Genomic DNA, 22,854 nt, shown 5'->3' with positions numbered 1-22,854 from the left:
CAAGATATAGCTTGAGAACCACACCAGGTGTCTTGTTACTAACGCTGCGATTAATAAATCCAAGTGTCCGATTTGCCTTATTACGAACATTTATGCATTGATCCTTTTGTTTTAAATTCTTACTAATCATAACTCCCAGATCCCTTTCGCAATCCGACTTCGCAATCACAACACCATCTAGCTCGTATCTTGTAACTCTATCATCATTACCTAACCTCAGAACTTTACATTTATCAGCATTAAACTGCATCTGCCAATCCTTTGACCATTTCAAAACCCTATCTAGATCAACTTGAAGTGATAATGAGTCCTCCTCCGAATTAATTTCCCTACCGATTTTCGTATCATCGGCAAATTTGCAAATGTTGCTACTCAAACCTGAATCTAAATCATTTATATATATTATAAACAACAGAGGTCCCAGGACAGAGCCTTGAGGCACTCCACTTACAACATTTTCCCACTCTGACTTGATTCCATTTATACTAACTCTCTGTTTCCTTTGGTATAGCCATGCCCTAATCCAGCTTAATATAGCACCCCCAATACCATGAGACTCTATTTTTTTAATCAGTCTTTCATGTGGCACTGTATCAAAAGCTTTGCTAAAGTCAAGGTATACAACATCGCAATCCTTACCACTATCAACTGCCTCAACAATGCTAGAATAAAAAGATAACAAATTTGTTAAACATGAACGGCCATTTATAAAACCATGTTGCGACTCAATTATTAATTTATGTTTTTCAAGATGAAGACGAATTTTATTTGCTATTATAGATTCGAGTAACTTTCCCACAATAGACGTTAGGCTAATTGGTCGATAGTTAGACGCAAGTGATCTATCTCCTTTCTTAAAAACTGGTATCACATTAGCAACTTTCCAAAACTCTGGCACTCTGCCTGACTCTATTGATTTATTAAATATGGTTGACAGTGGGTCACAAAGCTCCTCTTTGCATTCTTTAAGCACCCTAGCAAACACTTCATCCGGCCCTGGGGATTTGTTTGGTTTGAGTTTTACTATTTGTTTAAGAACATCCTCCCTGGTAACTGCTAAACTCGTCAACCTGTCCTCGTCCCCACCCACATAGACTTGTTCGGCTGAAGGCATATTGTTAAGTTCCTCTTTAGTAAATACAGATACAAAATATTTATTAAAAATACTACTCATCTCTTCATCACTATCTGTTATTTGACCTGTCTCAGTTTTTAATGGACCTATCCTTTCCCTAGTCTTAGTACGATATAACTGAAAAAACCCTTTAGGATTTGTCTTTGCTTGCCCTGCTATGCGAACTTCATAGTTTCTTTTTGCTTTCCTTATCTCTTTTTTAACATTTCTAACCAGTTGTACGAATTCCTGTTCTAAAGTGACCTCCCCATTTTTAATCCTTTTGTACCAAGCTCTCTTTTTACCTATAAGGTTCTTCAAATTCTTTGTTATCCACTTTGGGTCATTAGTATACGATCTATTCAATTTGTATGGTATACTACGTTCCTGTGCTTTGTTTAGATTATTCTTAAATAAGTTATATATTGAATCCACATCGAAATCCCCATTTAAGTCACCTATCGCTGGGTTCATGTCTCGCTCCAAGACCGGCCCACACCCCATACCCAAGCCTTTCCAATCAATTTGACCCAAAAAATTTCTTAGGCTATTAAAATCAGCTTTTCGAAAATCTGGCACTTTAACAGAATTTTCTCCTACTGGTCTATTCCATTCTATGCTAAATCTGATTTCTTTGTGATCACTGCTCCCTAGCTCACTCCCTATTTCGATGTCATTAATTTGCGTTTCCCTGTTAGTTAACACTAAATCTAAAATATTATTTTCCCGTGTTGGTTCCTTAATGTGTTGCGTAAGAAAGCAATCGTCAATTAATTCTAGAAAATCTTCTGCTTCACTATTCCCTGTTTTGTTCAACCAGTTTATTCCGCTAAAATTAAAGTCACCCATGACATAAATACTGTTAGATCTAGATGCTCTAGATATTTCATCCCATAGATGCTTTGCTTCCATTCTGTCTAAATTTGGTGGCCTATATATTACTCCTATTATAATATTATTAGCTTTTTCGTTTAATTCAATCCAAATAGTTTCTGTGTGTGGCTCTGTTTTGATTCCCTCTTTGAGACTACATTTCAAATTGTCCCTAACATATATGGCTACTCCACCTCCTCGTCTAATATATCTATCTGTGTGAAATAGTTTAAATCCATATATTTGATATTCAGCTAATAGTTCTCTATTTTCTACATTCATCCACGTTTCGGTAAGTGCAATAATATCTATTTTTTCTGTGCAGACAAGAGCATTTAATTCGTTAATTTTATTTCTTAGACTTCTACTGTTAGTGTAATATACCCTAAGTGAATTGTTATTTTGCGGACCTTCTCTTTCCCTGATCGTTTTGCCAATTCCTTTCTCCCACAAACACATACTTTTATTACCTCCTTCCTCCAAATCAATTCCCATACCTCTATCTACTAACAGTTTAAACCCAAACAAACCCCTCTAACCACTTCTTCTAGCGAGTTCGCAACAGCAACAACCCCAGCTCTCGATAGATGCACCCCATCACGAGCATACATTTCATTTCTTCCATAGAAGTGTTCCCAGTTGTCTATGAAAGATATTGCATTTGATTTGCAATATCTTTCCAGCCGGCAATTGACACCAAGTGCCCTCGATATCCATTCATTTCCCACTCCCTTTCTTGGAAGAATGCCACATATGATCGGGATTCCTCCCTTGCTCCTAACTAACTCTATGGCTGTTTTATACCTCTGAATCAGTCAACTTTGTGATGCAATATAGTGCGTGGCGCCAGGATGGCAGCGACCCCTAACTGGCAGTAAGAAGGACACTGTTAGCCCATTGTGTGACCCATCTGAAGAAGGGGGCTGCGCGAACTGCAGATACTGCAGATAACAGCCTCAACATAGGCCAGTAGACCTATTGGCCCATGTGAGGCAGCGTGGCCGTGAACCTGGGAACGCCCCCTGGTCGAGTGGTAGAAGGTATATTGGCCGAGTCGACCAGGTCGACCAGGCAGGAGGGCGGGGGGGAGGGAGGACAGCGTCGCATACCGAGAGCTGTAGGAGGAGGAGGAGGACGACCAGATTATGAAATGAATAGCATTCCTTAACTGGCCAAAATGCTCCTGATGCATATTCTCCTCCCTGGGCTGGTTGGGTCGGCTTCACGTTGTGTGTCTGCTGGCTCTGTCTCTTCTCTCCTAGCTCTGTGTCTGCTCCCACACATAGCTTTTTACTGAGCATAAATATATATAAATATATATATATATATATATATATATATATATATATATATATATATATATATATATATATATATATATATTATATATATATATATATATATATATATATATATATATATATATAATATATATATATATATAATATATATATATATATATATATATATATATATATATATATATATATATATATATATAACTGAAAACTCCACACCCCAGAAGTGACTCGAACCCATACTGCCAGGAGCACTATGCAACTGATGTACAGTGTGTATATATATATATATATATATATATATAATATAAATATATAGTGTATTGCATGTTCTTAAGATATTTAAGATTCTTAAGATTTCTTCTTAAGATTAAGGTTAAGTGTTGTTTGTGCCAAGGGTGAGGGGGCGGGGGGGGGGGAATGACTCTCCCAGGGTGTCTGAGGGTGTTCTTCACCCTCAGGGGACGTGTTCTTTCCAGGGGAACACCTTATATATATACACCTTCAATATTGTGTTCTACATGGTGTTCTTTTCCATCCACAACACTGCCCGGGGGGGGGGGGGGATAGAGGTGCCATACAGGCACAACTAAGAGAACACTGCGGCCACACCTGCGGCCCCACACCTGCGGTCAATTGCAGTTGGAGAACAAAAGACTAAACCAACTCCAAGGGGGGGCGGCAAGACATCCCCCCCCCTCCTATCAAGTGCCGGATCAGCCAGGTTGTGATGGGTAGTATAGTCCCCAGTCACACGCCTCCTCACCCCCCCCCCCCTCCCTCCCTCCCCTTTTGGAGCTCATACACTGCTTCATAAAGATGTAAACAAAGCTGCCATGGTTTGAGGGGGAAAGATGTACAGGTTTCGTTATTGGGCACGTATTATTAAACGATTAAATTATCGTAAAATACTGACGTTTTCTATACATCGGCCTCGATAGGTTAGGTGGGGTGAAAGGGTTCGTACGGTTCTGGTTAGGCAAAACAGTCGCATTTTGTACGGAGTGGTGAAAGAGAACGGGAATAGGCGATAGAGGGAGAAAGGGTAGTGAAGGAAGACAGTGGAAAGGGGGGAGGGGGACCTGATGGGGCATAGGGGTGGGGGGGGGGGTTCTGGAGGGTCAAAAGGGGGGGAGGGGAGGGTGCCCTGGTGAGGGGGGGGGGTGAGGCATAGTCAGGGCGTGAGTAAGGCCACTTAGTCGAGGGAATGCAAACTGTAGTGATAGGGCGGGCATGGGGGGGATGGGGGCAGGGTAGCCCCCCCCCATGGTAGTACCCGGGGGGGGGGGGGAGGGGGGGAGTGGCACCCATGGTAGTGGCACATGGGGGAGGGTGGCATCTCTCAAGCACAACTAGGTGAGCACACACACACTGCAACCCGCAAGAATTCGTGTATCTATTTACTATTAGGTGATTAAAGACATTACTAGAAAGGAAATTGACTTATTTGTTTCCCCACCTAGATCGGGTATCGAACCCGGATCCGTGGACTGCAAATTGCGAGCGCTATCCGCTGGCCCGTGTGTGTGTGTGTGTGTACTCACCTAATTGTGCTTGCGGGGGTTGAGCTCTGGCTCTTTGGTCCCGTCAATCAACCGTCAATCAACTGGTGCACAGATTCCTGAGCCTACTGGGCTCTATCATATCTACATTTGATGTGTGTGTGTGTGTGTGTGTGTGTGAGAGTGTGAGAGTGTGAGTGCGAGTGCGAGTGCAAGTGTTGCGTGAGGCACAACTGAACGACATGGCGTTCTGGCCCCTGAATTGGATGTCGGTCAGCAAAACAGCAACCTTGTCTGGTAGGTAATTAGGGTCAGGCAGGCGCTTATCGGGTCATTAGGGACATCGTCCTCTGTTCTCTCTCTCTCACACCCACACACACTGTGTGTGTATGTGAGTTAGAGGGGGACATGATCACCACATACAAGATTCTCAGAGGAATTCATAGGGTAGATAAAGACAGACTATTTAACACAAGGGGCACACGCACTAGGGGACACAGGTGGAAACTGAGTGCCCAAATGTGTCAGAGTATTAGACAATGGAATGCATTAGGAAGTGATGTGGTGGAGGCTGACTCCATACACAGCTTCAAGTGTAGATATGATAGAGCCCAGTAGGCTCAGGAACCTGTATACCTGTTGATTGACAGTTGAGAGGTGGGACCAAAGAGCCGGAGCTCAACCCCCGCAAGCACAACTAGGTAAGTACACACACTGGTGTACAGTAACAAGTGGGGGTACCGAATGGACCGGTGATATGACCAATACTGTATCTCATATATGTAAATGACCTGTACTCACCTATTAGTGTCTAGGAGGGCGTCAGGCGTAGCTCTTTGTACCCCGCTGACTAGTCTTGTACCTGTGGCGTTTCATCTTAACTACTTTTTCAACTTCGTCGAATCGGGCCTTAAAGTTGTGGATGGCGGTGGTTTCCACAACTTCCTCTTTTAGAACAGTCCACTTAAAATATCCTAAACCTCTTGGGCCTGTGTCTGCAGGTCCAAGAGCTAATGCTCGATCCTGCAGACACAAATAGGCGAAGAACTATAATGCATTAGGAAGTGAAGTGGTGGAGGCAGACTCCTGAATACCCTCAGAATACCAAAATACACACACATACACGTGTGTGTGTGTGTGTGTGTGTGTGTGTGTGTGTGTGTGTGTGTGTGTGTGTGTGTGTGTGTGTGAATACCATATGTACTCCTCCAATGACACTCTTCGGGAAGTTGTGTACACACACCAGTTGATTAATGGTTGAGAGGCGGGACCCAAGATCTAAAGCATTATTAGCTTTACCCGGCCCGTGGTGGTTCACTCTGGATACCATCCAGAAGTCGCCTCGTTGCCAATGGGAGATAAGAAGAGATAAGAGTAAGTTGTTGGTGAAACATATCATTGTATAGGGTAGATAGCTGACTGTGTGTGTGTGTGTGTGTGTGTGTGTGCGTGTGCTCACCTATTTATACTCGCCTATTTGTGCTTGCGGGGGTTGAGTTTTGACTCGTTGGTCCCGCCTCTCAACTGTCAATCAACAGGTGTACAGGTTCCTGAGCCTACTGGACTCTATCATATCTACATTTGAAACTGTGTATGGAGTCAGCCTCCACCACATCACTGCCTAATGCATTCCATTTGTTAACTACTGACACTGAAAAATTTCCTTCTAACGTCTCTGTGGCTCATTTGGGTACTCATTTTCCACCTGTGTCCCCTTGTTCGCGTCCCACCAGTGTTGAATAGTGTGTGTGTGTGTGTGTGTGTGTGTGTGTGTGTGTGTGTGTGTCGTAGGGTGTAGGAGGCAGTGTGTGTAGGTGTGTTAGTGTACGTTTAAATAGTGTGTGTATATAACACCTCCCCCCCCCCTCCTTCCCCCAAAGGCATTCATTCCTCCAGTATCAGTGAATCATTCACGTGAGGCTACTTAGCACCCCCCCCCCCCCCAACATTGCGTGTGTTTGTGGGGCCTTAACTCCTGGGCCCCGCCTCACCAGCTCGCGTCTAAGCACTACGGTTCCCAAACATGCCCTAACCGTTTGCTGTTATCCGGTAATACTGGATATATTTGGTAATAATGGATATATTTGGTAATAATGGATATATTTGGTAATACTGGATATATTTCTTATAGCCTAAGCCGGATACGATGACTCAAGTCACGTGCAGTAACTTGTATGGATACTATATATATGCCCTATATGATACTATATATGATACTATAACATTGGGTGTTAAGGACGCTTTTAAAGAGAGTTGTATTTGCGATTGTGCAGATCGTGTGCGTTCAAGAAATTACTTTTTTTGTTCTTTCTTTCAGGATGAAGCAGTTCTTCAGTGGCCGAGTTGTGAATGCAGCATTCTTAGATGGTGAGTTGAGACAGATAGACAGACACAGATAGACAGACTAACAAGACATTTGGTATATCCAATCTTCGTCCCCCATTGGTTAATGCCGACCAATGGATGGGACATACTCTGGAGAGGGGGGGGGGTGATGGTGTTGGGAGAGGGGGTGATTGTGATGGGAGAGGGGGTGATTGTGGCGGGAGGGTGGGGGGGGAGGCTGATGACTACTCTCCTCCCAACAGCTAAATGGCTGATCCTATATACCACGATCATGGCACGCTCCAGGTGTGTGTGTGTGTGTGTGTGTGTGTGTGTGTGTGTGTGTGTGTGTGTGTGTGTGTGTGTGTGTGTGTGTGTGTGTGTGTGTGTGTGTGCGCTCACCTATTTGTACCTACAGAATCCAGATATTTGCGGAGCTGTTGTGTGGGATTTTACCATCGAGTGTGTGATCCTAAGCTTTAATACACGGTATCCGAGGCCTATTATAGTACATATGTGTGCTATACTAGGCCTAGCAATATTTAAGTTTGTTTTTTTAGTTTAATATCTGTCGGACTATAAAGTGAATAGTACCAAGTTGTACTATCTAATTGCTTAGTACGTCAATCTTTGTACTATGGTGTACATAGTTGCTAAAACGACTATCTAAACAGGACGTTGAGGCTGACTTCTACTGTCCATCATATGCCTACTGGTTCCTGGGATCAATGCCCCTTCCCTCCAGTTTCTGTCCAGACCTGGTAGATGGTCTGGTCAACCAGGCTGTTTTAGACGCTGCTCTGCTCGCTCTCTGTCTGACGCTACGAGTCACAGCTCGGTAGATCAGGTATCCACTGGTAAACTGTGTATACTGTGTCGCTCTACATGTTTGTGTCATCTCTTTGCTGGTAAGGAAGGCTGGTTGCCTGGCTGGCTGCCTGGCTGGCTGCCTGGCTGGCTGCCTGGCTGGCTGCCTGGCTGGCTGCCTGGCTGGCTGACAGGCTGGCTGGCTGCCTGGCGGGCTGTGACAGGCTGGCTGGCTGCCTGGCGGGCTGTGACAGGCTGGCTGGCTGGCTGGCTGGCTGGCTGGCTGGCTGGCTGTGACAGGCTGGCAGGCAGGCAGGTTCTATGTAACATGCGAGGTAGTTAGAACCCCCTCCCCCCCCCCCCCCCTTCACCCTCCCCACCCCCTCCCCTGTGACTAGCTCGTTATGTTACAAGACGACAATTTGATCCTTCTAGTCTGGTTGGGCTAAGAGGCAGAAGAGGGAATTAAACCCCCCCCCCCCTCTCTCGTGGTTTAATTAAACCCTCTCTTATTGCTACTTAATCCCACCTTGGGGGGGTGCTAATTAACCCCCCTCTGTACTAGCTAACCGCCCCTCTGTACAAGCTAACCCCCCTCCCCCCCTCGGGGGCTAAACTCCCCTTTACCTCATGAAACTAGCAGATGGTAAGAAGGGAACTATCAAGGGAAAGTGCCAAGTCTATCCTGACTATATAGCACTGGGAAGGGGTCAGGATAAGGATTTGGGATGGGGACGGGGGGGGGGGGAAGGAATGGTGCTCACCAAGCACTTGGTGGACGGTCGGGGATTGAACGCCGACCTGCATGGAGCGAGACCGTCGCTCTACCGTCCATCCTAAGTTGTTGGTCGTGACGGGGGGGGGGGGGGGGGGGGGGAAGGGGGGACTGTCTAGTCTGTGGCCAGGCTTCCCTGGTGATTGTCTGGTCTATAATTGTGTTTGTTGATGAATGGTGTTTAAAACTGCATCATTCAAGACAACTCACAACCTACATGAGACCAGTATGAGAATATGCAGCTCCTGCGTGGACTCTGCCGTTCCTGAAGCAGTTAACTATGTAGGAGTTAACTACTTCAGAACACACACACACACACACACACACACACACACACACACACACACACACACACACACACACACACACACACGTGTCAGGCCAAGTGACAGCCTGCTTGGGTAAGGGGGTAGCTGCCCCTTACTAAATATTGCATGCAATCCATTGTTAACAATGCAAGACTTGCATTTGTGCGTTACTCCCCCCTCCCCCCTCCCTCCCGTGCCCAGGTTGTGTACCCAGTGTGGCCAGATGGCCGTCTGCCAGTAAACCCTTTAGCGTCGTGAGGCTGGCGACCGGTTAGTGGTGAGTTATTACATCATGTGTTTAGCTCGTCGATTGGCTATGCCTATTATAGGGCAGGCTTTTGGGGTATGAGAGAGCGCTGAGCATCATGTATTGGGCGGTGTAGGGGGGGGTGTGGTTGCTTGCCCAACCACCCCTCCTCGTCCAGACCTGAACCACCACCACCACCACCACCTTCCCCTCACTCAGCTATCCCCCCAACCAACCCCCTCCCCCCCTCCCCCCACCACGCCGACCATCATCCCCTCGTCGTGGATGCTGCTCATTCATCTCGCAGCTCCATCCGTATCTCAACCGGAAATTCCATAGGTCTTCACGTTAGAGAAGTTTCAGAGTTGAAGGAACGAGTTCAAATCAAGTATAGGCCCCCCCCCCCTCCTCCTTGGAGTGCTTTAAGGAAACCAAGGCGAGATAAAGCACTTGCTTGACCTACACACTTCTTCCTGAAAGAGAGAGAGAACATGCTGGTCAACCGAGAATTGCCTCAGAAAAGACAATGTACTTCCAATATATACAAAAAAAGAGGAGAAACAGGCACGAGGCATTAGACTACAAACCAGTGACCTTTATTTGTATACCAGGAGCCGGTCGGCCGAGCGGACAGCACGCTGGACTTGTGATCCTGTGGTCCTGGGTTCGATCCCAGGCGCCGGCGAGAAACATTGGGCAGAGTTTCTTTCACCCTATGCCCCTGTTACCTAGCAGTAAATAGGTACCTGGGTGTTAGTCAGCTGTCACGGGCTGCTTCCTGGGGGTGGAGGCCTGGTCGAGGACCGGGCCGCGGGGACACTAAAAGCCCTGAAATCATCTCAAGATAACCATCTCAAGATAACCATGGACGGAGATGGTAAATAGCCATACATACATGGAAACACACTTATGCAGGGAGGGAGGAAGTCACGAGGGAGGTCAAACACACATAGCGAGAAAGTCAAACACGTGCAGGGAGGGAGGAAGTCAATCACATACAGGGAGGGAGAAGTCAAACATATGCACGGGGGGGAATAACCCGTCATCTTACAAATTACGTCGCTTTTCACTCGTATGCGCTACGGCCGAATATCGACGTCATTCAAAATGAAAATTGATTTTCCAATTCAATTTGTTGAATTGTCTTTTCCCAAACAGCAAGTTAAGGATCCGCTGGTAGGTTACAGGAGGGCAGGAAGTTCTCCTAAGGTTATCAAAACGTCATGGAAAAAAAAACCATTAATTGAAAGTTCCCTCTCCTAACTTAACCGAGTAAGCCAGAGGACCCAAAACAGAAAACGGGCCAGTGCGTCAGTTTCGTGAGCTGATTGCCACAAGACTAATGTCAATATGGTTAGGGTCACCTAATCCACCTGGTTAGTGGATTCCCTAATCCACCCTTTACCACCTTACCATTAACCTGTTTTATCCTCCCCCCCCCTTCACCCTTTACTGACCATTTTCCTCTGCCCCCACCACCTAGAGGGAGAGGGGGGAGGGTGCTTGTCAGAGACCGGGCCTCGCAGACGTTGATCCCCGGGATAGACTCATCCCCCCCCCCCCCCCAGGTTGTTCCTGTAACCAGTAACTTGGAGCCGAATGAAGCCCATAAATAAGGTTAAGGGGGCGAGTCCAGGCAGGGAGGGGCCATTCTGATGCTTGTGGTCCCCTGCCCGAAGGCTCATTTTCCCCGCCGCTCCACCTTGCCCCTCTGAGGTCCGTTTGAGACGCAAGTGAAAATGGACCTTTGGCCTCCACCACCGAAGGTGCGAATTTGGATAAATTACGTTACGTACTCGTACACATACACACACACACACACACACACACACACACACACACACACACACACACACACACACACACACACACACACACACCACACTCACACTCACACTCACTCTCTCTCTCTCTCTCTCTCTCTCTCTCTCTCTCTCTCTCTCTCTCTCTCTCTCTCTCTCTCTCTCTCTCTCTCTCTCTCTCTCTCTCTCTCTCTCTCTCTCTCTCTCTCTCTCTCTCTCACACACTCTCTCTCACTCTCTCTCACTCACACACTCTCTCTCACTCTCTCTCACTCACACACTCTCTCTCACTCTCTCTCACTCACACACTCTCTCTCTCTCTCACTCTCTCTCACTCACACACACTCTCTCTCTCTCTCTCTCTCTCTCTCTCTCTCTCTCTCTCTCTCTCTCTCTCTCTCTCTCTCTCTCTCTCTCTCTCTCTCTGGTGGAGAGAGAAACATGGAGGGAAGGCCTCTTGAAACTAGGCACAGGTAAAGCTGTGGCGCCACCCTTCCCTTGTATATATATACTTTCTAACTTACCCATGGCTCCCTACCTTCCTTTATCCTTCCCCCCTCACCCCTAGGGTCCTTTTCCACCCCCTATTATGGGCCTTCCTTACACCCCTCCCCTCTCTCCTCTTCCTTCCTTCCTTCACATTTCCCTTCCCTTCTCTCATTTCTCTTCCCCTTCTACCCTCCTACTCTCCTTCCTCTCCCCCCCCCCCTCCTTTGGCGAAGCCCCCCGACAACTAAATGACTTCCAGAAATTGGCCAGGCTTCATTTTGAGTTAAGCTTCGTGCAACCCAACTTGAGATGTTTATTTGGTCTGTTACGGCCCCGCCAGACAGCCCACACACCTCCTCCCGCCTTTTCACGCCCTCCCGCTGCCTTCAGCTGCCTTCCGCTGCCTTCAGCTGCCTTCCGCTGCCTTCAGCTGCCTTCCGCTGCCTTCCGCTCCCTCCCGTTGCCTCTCGCTGCCTTCTACTGACCACCAACTTGTGTATTCTACTGCCGGCGTCTCCCTTCCACCGCCTCCTGCTGCTGCTCTATACCATTGCCTCCTATACCTATCTTGTTGAAACTCCTACTAATGTCTTCTACTTCCTCTTACTGATATCTTCTACTACTACTTCTACCAAGTGCTGCCTTCGACTGTTATCTACCGTTGTCTTTGTGCATCCCAACAGTTCATTTGATCCATTTTCACAGTCTTATGTGTCATAATGCCTCCAAAGAAAGATTTCAAGATAGACACACGTCTAGAACCAGATATTCCAGTATTTTCTAGGTCTAGATACAAACCGTTCCTCCCTCCCCCCGCCCACGTGGGCTCCAAGGAGTACAGTGCCAAACAGGTTTGACGTTGCCAGGGTACTCAGAGACGATTGTCGTAATGCGGTTAGCAGAGTCGGTGTTTCTCAGTCGTGTTCTCGAGGTCTGGGACACATTCTTAATGTAGGACACCAATGACGAAACCCTTACATCTTCAGTGGGTGGCGTCTTTGTTGATATTTATGAATAAACAGTGTATGGGCTCTCTGACGCCTAGGAGGGTTGTTTACAACAACAATAACATTGCTTTGTGAAGTTGCGAAGCTCTTTAAAACTCTTTCGTGATTGTAAATAAAGATGCCATGATTGAGGAAAGATGTACCGGTTTCGTAGGTGGTTGATGAAGCCTGGCCTTCGTGGGTAATAGTCCCTCCGCCTTCTCCTCCTCCCTCTTCCTGTGAATAAATAGGGGGGGGGAAGCTTTTTGGTGCCCTCTAAACTTAAGGTCTTATTAGAGCTTACACCTGTTGATTGATTGATTGATTGATTGATGGAAGATTAAGCATCTAGTTGTGCTTCTACTACCTGCTGCCCTCCTAAATCCTCACAGCTGCCCTCCTAAATCCTCACAGCTGCCCTCCTAAATCCTCACAGCTGCCCTCCTAAATCCTCACAGCTGCCCTCCTAAATCCTCACAGCTGCCCTCCTAAATCCTCACAGCTGCCCTCCTAAATCCTCACAGCTGCCCTCCTAAATCCTCACAGCTGCCCTCCTAAATCCTCACAGCTGTTCTCCTAAATCCTCACAGCTGTTCTCCTAAATCCTCACAGCTGTTCTCCTAAATCCTCACAGCTGTTCTCCTAAATCCTCACAGCTGTTCTCCTAAATCCTCACAGCTGTTCTCCTAAATCCTCACAGCTGCCCTCCTAAATCCTCACAGCTGCCCTCCTAAATCCTCACAGCTGCCCTCCTAAATCCTCACAGCTGCCCTCCTAAATCCTCACAGCTGCCCTCCTAAATCCTCACAGCTGCCCTCCTAAATCCTCACAGCTGCCCTCCTAAATCCTCACAGCTGCCCTCCTAAATCCTCACAGCTGCCCTCCTAAATCCTCACAGCTGCCCTCCTAAATCCTCACAGCTGCCCTCCTAAATCCTCACAGCTGCCCTCCTAAATCCTCACAGCTGCCCTCCTAAATCCTCACAGCTGCCCTCCTAAATCCTCACAGCTGTTCTCCTAAATCCTCACAGCTGTTCTCCTAAATCCTCACAGCTGTTCTCCTAAATCCTCACAGCTGCCCTCCTAAATCCTCACAGCTGCCCTCCTAAATCCTCACAGCTGCCCTCCTAAATCCTCACAGCTGCCCTCCTAAATCCTCACAGCTGCCCTCCTAAATCCTCACAGCTGCCCTCCTAAATCCTCACAGCTGCCCTCCTAAATCCTCACAGCTGCCCTCCTAAATCCTCACAGCTGCCCTCCTAAATCCTCACAGCTGCCCTCCTAAATCCTCACAGCTGCCCTCCTAAATCCTCACAGCTGTTCTCCTAAATCCTCACAGCTGTTCTCCTAAATCCTCACAGCTGTTCTCCCAAATCCTCACAGCTGTTCTCCTAAATCCTCACAGCTGTTCTCCTAAATCCTCACAGCTGTTCTCCTAAATCCTCACAGCTGTTCTCCTAAATCCTCACAGCTGTTCTCCTAAATCCTCACAGCTGTTCTCCTAAATCCTCACAGCTGTTCTCCTAAATCCTCACAGCTGTTCTCCTAAATCCTCACAGCTGTTCTCCTAAATCCTCACAGCTGCGCTCCCTAAATCCTCACAGCTGCCCTCCCTTAATCCTCACAGCTGCCCTCCCTAAATCCTCACAGCTGCCCTCCCTTAATCCTCACAGCTGCCCTCCCTTAATCCTCACAGCTGCCCTCCCTTAATCCTCACAGCTGCCCTCCTAAATCCTCACAGCTGCCCTCCTAAATCCTCACAGCTGCCCTCCTAAATCCTCACAGCTGCCCTCCTAAATCCTCACAGCTGCCCTCCCTTAATCCTCACAGCTGCCCTCCCTTAATCCTCACAGCTGCCCTCCCTTAATCCTCACAGCTGCCCTCCCATAATCCTCACAGCTGCCCTCCCTTAATCCTCACAGCTGCCCTCCCTTAATCCTCACAGCTGCCCTCCCTTAATCCTCACCAGTTCGTGTCTGTGGTTTCTATGTCCTCACGATCTGCTGCTTCTGGCGTTGAGCGTTGCTTCCGCTTCTCTTTGATCCTTCCTATCAATGCCCCATAGAATCTTGCACGTCGTTATCATGTCTACACTACTCCTGTCAAGAGGTCCAGTTCAATCAGTTTATTTTATAGCTCAGTCCTCTCAGTTCAGGAACGAGCCTTGTTCGAACGAGCACGTACGTGTGTGTGTGTGTGTGTGTGTGTGTGTGGGTGTGTGTGGTGTGGGTGTGTGCGTGCGTGCGTGCGTGTGGTGTGGGTGTGTGCGTGCGTGCGTGCGTGTGGTGTGTGTGTGTGTGTGTGTGCGTGTGCGTGCGTGTGTGTGTGTGTGCGGGTGTGTGAGTGAGACTCGCCTGCGCCTCAAGTTTCCATCCATGGTCCCTTGTTCTACTCTGCCCTCTACTGAATGTTTCATCTTTATCAACATTATTGATTTCCCCCCGAGTCGTTGTCATGTCTCCTCTATTCCCCTGAGAATCTTGTAAGTCGTTGTCATGTCTCCTCGATTCCGTGTATCTTAAAAGTGCCATGAGGTTCAGCGAGCCTTCAGTCTTTCTTTACAGTTCTGGTACGAGGCACGCTGCTTGCTTCAGCTCCTGGGGTCTGGCACTAATCTTGTCCACGTCTAGGAGCGGATTTAATGGCGGTCCTGAACACTCGGAGGAGGGGGGGGGGACTACGTTAGACTGCGTGTAGCGACGTCTAACAGCCTGGTTGATTGAATCGATCAGGGAGGCTGATCTTAAGGTAGTCCCCCGTGGCACAGTGGTAAAACACTCGCCCGGCTCTTGGCCATGGCTTCGTGGCCTGGGTTCGTATCCTGGCCCGGGGAGGATTGACTGGGTGCTAATTCTTAGCGGTAGCCTCTGTTCGCCCAGCAGTGAATGTGTACCTGGTTGTTAAACGATTTGGCGGGTCGTATTCCAGGAGGAAAAATAGGATTAAGGACCTGCCCGAAATGCTGCGCGCGCTGGTGGCTGTACAAGAATGTAGGAACTGTGTGTGTGTGTGTGTGTGTGTGTGTGTGTGTGTGTGTGTGTGTGTGTGTGTGTGTGTGTGTGTGTGTGTGTGTGTGTGTGTGTGTGTTCACCTATTTGTATTCACCTAATTCTGCTTGTGGGGGTTAAACTCTGTTCTTTCGGCCCGCCTCTCAACTGTCAATCAATCAACTGTTACTAACTACTAACTTTTTTTTTTGTAATCACACATACGCACACACACACTCAGGAAGCAGCTCTGTAACAGATGTCTAACTCCCAGGTACCTATTTACTGCTAGGTGACAGGTGCATCAGATTTGAAAGAAACTATTTGCCCATCTTTCTCCGCCTAGTCCGGGAATCGAACCCGGGCCACAGGATTACGAGTCCCGTGCGCTGTCCACTCGGCAACCAGACCCCCGTGTGTGTGTGTTTATAAATCTAGATTCTGTTTTTCTGATGTGTGGAGAGAGAGGGACAGGGGGTGGGGGGGGGGGAAGGGTTTTGGGGCCTCGTAGCCTGGTGGATAGCGCGCAGGACTCGTAATTCTGTGGCGCGGGTTCGATTCCCGCACGAGGCAGAAACAAATGGGCAAAGTTTCTTTCACCCTGAATGCCCCTGTTACCTAGCAGTAAATAGGTACCTGGGAGTTAAGTCAGCTGTCACGGGCTGCTTCCTGGGGGTGGAGGCCTGGTCGAGGACCGGGCCGCGGGGACACTAAAGCCCCGAAATCATCTCAAGATCTCAAGAAGGGGGGAATGAGGCAGAGGATGAGTGAAAATCTGATTAAAATTGCAATATTCTCCCTCTTCCCTTCTCTGCTCCCCCGTGGGGTGCATACGCTACCCATCAATTACCTATAGGTAAACTGTGTACCTTCCCTCCGTCGTGTGGGTTAAGGCAAGAGACGTTGTCAAGTAAACCTGGTCCTCTTCCGCCTCCCTAAAAGGCCCACTGGCACTGCCTTTTTTTTGGGGGGGGGGGAGGGGAAGTAAAGAGGAAGGAGAGGCATAGGTGAAGGGAAGTATAGAAGTGGGAAATACAGTGAGAGGTATGAAAGCAGGCGGGCTGTCCGCCTTGCTGACTCCATGTGTGGGTGTTGGCAGCTAAGCTAAGCTGGCTCCCTCTTGTCAGGGAGCTGTGAGTGTGTGAGAGGTTCTTCACATGTGTTTCACCATATGTGGATGTCTATAGACGAATACTGTGTAGCATTCATATATACACACCGATGCTTCCATACATGACACGAACAAGGGGACACAGGTGGAAACTTAGTACCCAGATGAGCCACAGAGACGTTAGAAAGAATTTTTTCAGTGTCAGAGTAGTTAATAAATGGAATGCACTAGGAAGTGATGTGGTGGAGGCTGACTCCATACACAGTTTCAAATGTAGGTATGATAGAGCCCAGTAGGCTCAGGAATCTGTACACCAGTTGATTGACAGTTGAGAGGCGGGACCAAAGAGCCAAAGCTCAACCCCCGCAAGCACAATTAGGTGAGTACAATTAGGTGAGTACATCGGTGGCGGGATCCAAGAGTCAATGCTCGATCCTGCAGACACAACTAGGTGAGTACATGTTGTTCTGTTTAAGGCTCTATTATTATTTATTGTTATTCATACACACACCTATACATATATACCCGTATACCTATGCATACACACAACTATACACATACACACATACATACTCAATTTTTCCAATTATTGGGGGAAGGATGTCTGGTCAGTATATCATCTGGGAATTATGTACTGTGGGACGGGGTTTTCATCTAGTGAATCGAGGCTCTTGGGCCACCAGCTGTGGGAGCGGGGCGTCTCATCTTGGGCCACCAGCTGTGGGAGCGGGGCGTCTCATCTTGGGCCACCAGCTGTGGGAGTGGGGCGTCTCATCTTGGGCCACCAGCTGTGGGAGCGGGGCGTCTCATCTTGGGCCACCAGCTGTGGGAGCGGGGCGTCTCATCTTGGGCCACCAGCTGTGGGAGCGGGGCGTCTCATCTTGGGCCACCAGCTGTGGGAGCGGGGCGTCTCATCTTGGGCCACCAGCTGTGGGAGCGGGGCGTCTCATCTTGGAGTAATCTTTCAAACATTGGGTCCTCTAACATTTGGAAGGTGTTCCACACCCTGATGGCTTGGTGCTGCAGTCTGATGTTTAGTGGCTGTATGTTCAGGAGTTCGTGGAGCTCCTGGATTGTCTGATCATATGCACCCAACTATTCTCACTCAGATGGAGTTGTGGGTAGTGGGGGTGAGTCTCAAGCTGATGAGTATGGGAACCCGCTCTTCCCCCCTCATCCTGAGTGTATTGTGTTCAAGCCCCTCCCTCCCTAGTCTACCCATCACCCTATTCCCCCCCCCCTCCTCTACATCATAGGAAAGGGGAAGCACAGTGGGTGTGAAGTAATGGGGGGAGGGAGGAGTGGGGTGGGGGGGGGGGGCAGTACAAGAGTCAATCACCGCTTGACACCAACACACACCGGGTGTTCGCCCGACGTACCAACGCCAGGCGACGTTGTCATACATAATGCCTCGCAGGGAAGACTGTTGAGATGTGAGGGAAGAGTTGAACAAAACTTTTCAATTTCCCGCGCTGGAGGAGGGAGTTGATTTAGCGGTGGAGGGAGAACCCAGCGCCAACATTAATCTCCGCCAATATGCAGGCTCTGGAATGAATGAGGGGGGTAGGGGGGGGGGGACGAGGAGGCTGGCCCAGCTGTCCTGTTTGTGAATGTGTACTCACCTATTTGTGACTCCTGGGGTCGAGTTGTCAGCGCCTGGCCCCCCTGCCTGCCTCGTGGGTGGTGGAGGGACCAATAGGTCTGAGGTAGTGACATCCGTCACTGAGGGCGAGTGACATCCACACACGTCACTCCTCTTATCGTCACTGCGTCACTCAGGAAGGCCCGCAGACTCGCCGCAGCTGTAAACTGCCTGTATAGAGACTGCTGGAGGCCACTTCTTGAATCACTTGTGATATCAACAAATATATTCATACATGTATTTGTATAAAAGAAAAAAATATCATTTTTGTAACTGGCTCGACAAAATTATTGATTGGTGAAGTGAATTTTGGGTTCAGTTCCTGAGCCCATTGTGTTCCTCCAACCCCTCTCCTACACGGCGCGGGTATGGGGTGAATAATAAATGACTAACCTCGCTAAACCCCCCCTTCCCTCCGTCCCATCCCAAATCCTTATCCTGACCCCTCCACAGTGTTATATAGTCGTAATGGCTTGGCGCTTTCCCCCCCCTGAATATTACCTTCCCTTCTACCATGCCTACTGTGTGTGTGTGTGTGTGTGTGTGTGTTTACCTAGCTGCTGTTTCCATGGTTGAGCTTCATCTCTTGGCCCCCACCCCTCCCGCTTCTTCGCTCGGTGTTTGTTCTTAATCCCTGCAACATTTCTTTCTACTTTCTCAATCATGATTTTGTGATTTGTATGGCAGTGGTTCCATGCTGGTGCTGCATACTCTAGCACTAGACACACACACACATACACACACACACACACACACACACACACACACACACACACACACACACACACACACACACACACACACACACACACACACACGTGCCGTACATGTGTTTTAAATGCATCCATGTCTCTAGTTCTCACGCGTGTGTTTGTTTAATATTTACCTTGTCAGCCTAGCATATGCTGGGGGTATGATGCTGTGAGCGCGCGCACGCACGCCAAGCTTAACACCTCTTAACGTCAATTTCTCATCCTCGCCGCCCCTTTGGGGGACTTCTGATGGTTGTTGCTCTGATCGGCAAGGCCAAAGTCCCCACAGTGGCGACGAGGCTGAGAAATTAATGTTAGAAGCATCAAGGAACGGGACGCCATTCGCAACTGTTGCCTAGATCTTACTCCCAGGTGTCTATTTACTCGCAGGTAAACTGTGAGGTATCAGATGAAAAGAAAAGTTGGCCTCCCCCTCCCCCCCCCCCCGTCTGGAGCCGGTCGGCCGAGCGGACAGCACACTGGACTTGTGATCCTGTGGTTTTGGGTTCTATCCCAGGCGCCGGCGAGAAACAATGGGCAGAGTTTCTTTCACCCTATGCCCCTGTTACCTAGCAGTAAAATAGGTACCTGGGTGTTAGTCAATTGTCACGGGCTGCTTCCTGGGGGTGGAGGCCTGGTCGAGGACCGGGCCGCGGGGACACTAAAAGCCCCGAAATCATCTCAAGATAACCCCCCCCACCCCCCAAATGCTTCTGTCCTACCTCGGGAATTGAACCCGGGATCTTTCGGATGTGACCCGACTGTGCTCCAGCAACACGGAGCCTTCAGTAGCCTCGGTAGCCAGTGGAGTAATTTAGCCAGAAGCGGATGAAGGCGTATCGAGACATGAGGGGGGGGGGAGGGGCTATCCTGGGAGGCTAATTTCTATGTTAATGGTCGCACAGGATTACTGGGACCAGCTAGTCTGGTAGAGTCCTAACCCCCCCCCCCCCCGCTCCCTCTCTCATTCCCATCCCCACAACACACACACACACACACACCTGGTTGATGGGGTTCTGGGAGTTCTACTCCCCAAGCCCGGCCCGAGGAAAGGCTTGACTTTGGAGAGTTTGGTCCCACTAGGCTGTTGCTTGGAGCGGCCCGCAGGCCCACATACCCATCACAGCCCGGTTAGTCCGGCACTTCTTGGAGGAAACAATCTAGTTTCCTCATGAAGATGTCCACGGTTGTTCCGGCAATATTTTTGATGCTCTCTGGGAGGACGTTGAACAACCGCGGACCTCTGATGTTTATACAGTGTTCTCTGATTGTGCCTATGGCACCTCTGCTCTTCACTGGTTCTATTCTGCATTTTCTTCCATATACGCATTTTCACTCCAGTACGTTGTTATTTTACTATGTAGATTAGGGACCTGGCCCTCCAGTATCTTCCACGTGTATATTATTTGATCTCTCTCTCGTCTCCTTTCTAGTGAGTACATTTGGAGGGCTTTGAGATGATCCCAGTAATTTAGGTGCTTTATCTCACACACACACACACACACACACACACACACACACACACACACACACACACACACACACACACACACACACACACACACACACACACACACATTTACATTTGAAACTGTGTATGGAGGCTGACTCCATATACAGTTTCCAATGTAGATACAGTATGATAGTCAAGTAGGCTCAGGAATCTGTACATCAGTTGAGAGGCGGGACTAAAGAGCCAAAGCTCAACCCCCGCAAGCACAACTAGGCGAGTGCTCTAGGGGGGGGGGGGTATAAGGTAGAGTATTTAAGCAACAGAGTTACAGCCCTGCTCCTGTGCCAGGCAAGTCCAATACGGGCTCACCATAGCCCGTGCTGCTTGGAACTTTTTGTTCCTAGAAGCTTAATCTTAAACAGACAACAGAGCTAACATAGGGGGTGAGACGTCACCAGTCCCACAAGGGCTCAGTACTTGTTCCTATCTTGTCCCCCTGATCTATATGTAAATAATCTTTCTGAAAGAATAAACTTATTTCTCTCATTGTTTGCTGATAATGCCAAAATTATGAGTGATTCAGTTGAAGGATGATGGCAAGCAACTACAAGATGACCTGAACAACTTGACGAAAGAATAGTCTAACCAATGGCTACTAGAGTTTAACTCGAGCAAGTGTTAGATAATGAAACTTGAAACTGGACAATAAGAGTCAAATAGAAGATTAAATCCATCACGAATGGAGCAAAGAGAAAGATCTTGGGGGTTGATATCTCGCCAAATCTGCCTCCTGAAGCCCACATCAAAAGGATATCATCAGCGGCGTATGCTAGGCTGGTCAACATAAGAACTGCCTTTAGAAATGTGCGCAAGGAATCATGTATTAATTACACAACAAGACTACAGAATGTAAACCTAATGCCTCTGGAAGAGGGAAGAAGCTGAGGCAGGCATGATTACGACGTACAAAATTATTGGGGAAAATGATGTAGCAGACAAAGATTGAGATAAGTGGAAACGAAGTACCCAAATGGGCAAATGAGATAATATAAATAAGATTTTCAAATGTAAAACTAGTGAGTAAATGTAATGCACTTAGAAAATACGATAAACCCAAATAGGCTTAGGATTGGATTGAAGGTTGAGAGGTGGAACTAAAGAGCCGAATCTCAACCCCCACGCAAGAACAATTAAGCAAGTGCACATACATGGACGGCACCGCCCACAAGCACATACACACACACTCACCCTACGCCCCCAAACACACTCTCTCTCTCTCTCTCTCTCTCTCTCTCTCTCTCTCTCTCTCTCTCTCTCTCTCTCTCTCTCTCTCTCTCTCTCTCTCTCTCTCTCACACACACACTCTCACACTCTCTCTCTCTCTCTCTCTCTCTCTCTCTCTCTCTCTCTCTCTCTCTCTCTCTCTCTCTCTCACACACACTCTCACACACACTTTCACACACACACGCGCGCGCGCGCACACACATTTCCTTTCAACACTCACACCAACTCGTCACCACAACTGCTCCCCCCTCCCCCACCACACAACTGCTCCCCCCCCTCCACCACACACCACACAGGGAGCACCCCCTGCTCCCCATCGCTGCTGCCCCCCCCCCCCTCCCCCCCACCACCTACAACAATGTTGGGGTCGGTCGCTTCGCTAAAAGAATCGCTACCGAATGCCCCGACGTACAGCCAAACAAGGACGAACTGCCTTGTTTGAGTTAATCAGGGGTCAGGGACGGTCGCCATTGGTGATCCATCCTAGTTAGCGCACCATCAACTCTCATCCTGATTGACTCTCAAAGGTTTCCGCCCACGGCTTGGCGCTCGAAACGTTTGTTTACATCTTTGTTTATACCTCACTAACGTTTACAGCTCTTGTTTACAACCTTTTCCCCATGCTTTTTTTTACTGGAAGGGGGGGGGGGGAAGGTCATAATCCTCTTTTGAAACGTTTGGTTCTGTCATTTTCGTTTATTTTGGATGTTTATGTTCACATGAACGTTCTAGTTGTCATTATGAACGTTCTAGTCATGCCTGGTATGTTTACGTGTTGGTAGGCAGGACTTACCTAAACCTTTTTATGACAGCTCTATAAATGATCAAAACATTAAATAGGCTCTTTTTTTTAAATGACCAAACGGACTGATTATTAACTCAACCCCCCCCCCCCCGTTTTGCATATTAGCGGGGTTCAGGCTGTCTCTGTACTGCCCGCTCTCCTCTGGTTCACCTGACTGTGGTAGTTTACAAAACGTATATATATATGAATATATATATAAGCATCCTGATGTTTCTAATCGTCATACTAATCTCCCTTATTATCCTGAATCATCATCATCCTCTTCTTCCTACTGCTATTCCTCATTATCGTACAT

The 22,854-nt window shown here is 48.2% G+C and overlaps 1 long non-coding RNA gene across 1 annotated transcript in view; it reads left to right on the top strand.

The window, feature by feature from the left end:
- LOC138361850 (uncharacterized) overlaps nt 1–22,854 on the top strand; it is a 42,997-nt gene that overhangs the window by 16,080 nt on the left and 4,063 nt on the right. The window contains exon 2 of the long non-coding RNA XR_011227224.1: nt 7,105–7,154. This is a non-coding gene — a long non-coding RNA (uncharacterized lncRNA). The remainder of the gene's footprint in view (nt 1–7,104; nt 7,155–22,854) is intronic.

Source organism: Procambarus clarkii, unplaced genomic scaffold, assembly GCF_040958095.1.
Source record: "Procambarus clarkii isolate CNS0578487 unplaced genomic scaffold, FALCON_Pclarkii_2.0 HiC_scaffold_904, whole genome shotgun sequence".
In the NCBI taxonomy this organism is placed as follows: domain Eukaryota; kingdom Metazoa; phylum Arthropoda; class Malacostraca; order Decapoda; family Cambaridae; genus Procambarus; species Procambarus clarkii.
This window is presented reverse-complemented; position numbering and strand designations above follow the sequence as displayed.